This window comes from Myotis davidii, unplaced genomic scaffold (assembly GCF_000327345.1).
Source record: "Myotis davidii unplaced genomic scaffold, ASM32734v1 scaffold944, whole genome shotgun sequence".
In the NCBI taxonomy this organism is placed as follows: domain Eukaryota; kingdom Metazoa; phylum Chordata; class Mammalia; order Chiroptera; family Vespertilionidae; genus Myotis; species Myotis davidii.
Genome location: NW_006296283.1, coordinates 283,309 through 284,753, shown reverse-complemented (window position 1 = coordinate 284,753; position 1,445 = coordinate 283,309). Strand labels below are relative to the sequence as shown.

The window sequence follows — 1,445 nt, the reverse complement described above, 5'->3', positions numbered from 1 at the left end:
TGAAAATTTATAGAAGAATTATTGCATTGAAATTTAATGGAAATATAGTCATTGACTCATTGAGACTTTCAGGAGCTGTTTGTCACTAGGATTGTCATTTTAATCAGTATTCATTTAAAGTATGACAGCAACATCCTATATAATAAAGAGGTAATATGCAAATTGATTGTCATGCCCTCACACAAGATGGCCGCCCTCTTGTGGTCAAAATATGGCCACCACAAGATGGCTGGCAGGGGAGGGCAGTTAGGGGCGCCCAGGCCGGCAGGGGAGGGCAGTTGGGGGAGACCGGGCCAGCCAGGGGAGGACAGTTGAGGGGACTGGGACTGCAGGGAAGGGCAGTTGGGGGTGACCAGGCTGGCAGGGGAGGGCAGTTGGGGGCAACCGGGCTGGCAGGGGAGGGCAGTTGGGGGCCAGCAGGGGAGTGGTTAGGGACTGATCAGGCTGGCAGGCAGAAGCAGTTAGGGGCAATCAGTAGGCAGGCGAGCGGTTGGGAGCCGGCTGTCCCGGATTGTGATGGGGATGTTGGACTGCCTGTGGGATTGGGCCTGAACCAGCAGTCGGACATCCCCCAAAGGGTCCCAGATTGGACAGGGTGCAAGCTGGGCTGAGGTGACCACCTCCCCGCCCCCGCAGGACACAAATTTTGTGCACTGGGCCTCTAGTTATATATATAAAATGTTAATTATGTACAATGTTAATTATACATAAATTCATGTATTCAGGGCTTAACGTAACCAATTACATAGACTTCCTTTTTGGTAAATATTGAAAAGAAATGGCAATGGTAATAATTCTTTTCTAGTCTAGGGTTAAAGAAGAGGATTTCAAAATCTTTGACTTACTTTAAAGCCTGAATTATTGATGGTTTAAATAAAAGATATTGAATATTATATATGTAGCTTCTGTATGATCAACTTACTGAACTCTATTGTAAGTTGTAGTAGGTGAGAAAGGTTTTTCAATTCATTGTGTAGGATTTTCTAGGTATATAATCATTTCAGTACAGATAATGATAACTTTTTCCTAATATTAATGGTCTATGTGTTATATAACATTCTCAAAATGAAATAGTTGTTTAAAAGGATAAATAGTTTTTATAATAACACTAGAGGCCCAGTGCACAAATTTGTGCATGGGTGGGGTCCCTCAGCCTGGCCGGCATTTGGGGCTGGCTTTGGGGAGGGACCACGGGAGGTTGGCTGGCCACAGGAGGTTGGATGTGGGAGCGCAAGGACCACCAGGGAGCAGCTCCTGCATTGAGTGTCTGCCCCTGGTGGTCACTGTGCATCATAGCTACCAGCCATCCGTCCGGTCGTAGCGGTTGCTTAGGCTTTTATATATGTAAATAGATGGAAAGATGGGTCTGTATATCATGAAGTGGAAAATAGAGTTACAGAGTCCTACCTATCTATAGGGTAATATAGGATTTATTTTAAGAAACA

General features: G+C 45.1%; 1 protein-coding gene across 10 annotated transcripts in view; it reads left to right on the top strand.

Annotated features, from left to right (window-relative positions):
* Positions 1 to 1,445, top strand: part of ERC1 (ELKS/RAB6-interacting/CAST family member 1) — a 496,604-nt gene that overhangs the window by 371,739 nt on the left and 123,420 nt on the right. The gene's annotated exons all lie outside the window — the stretch shown is intronic.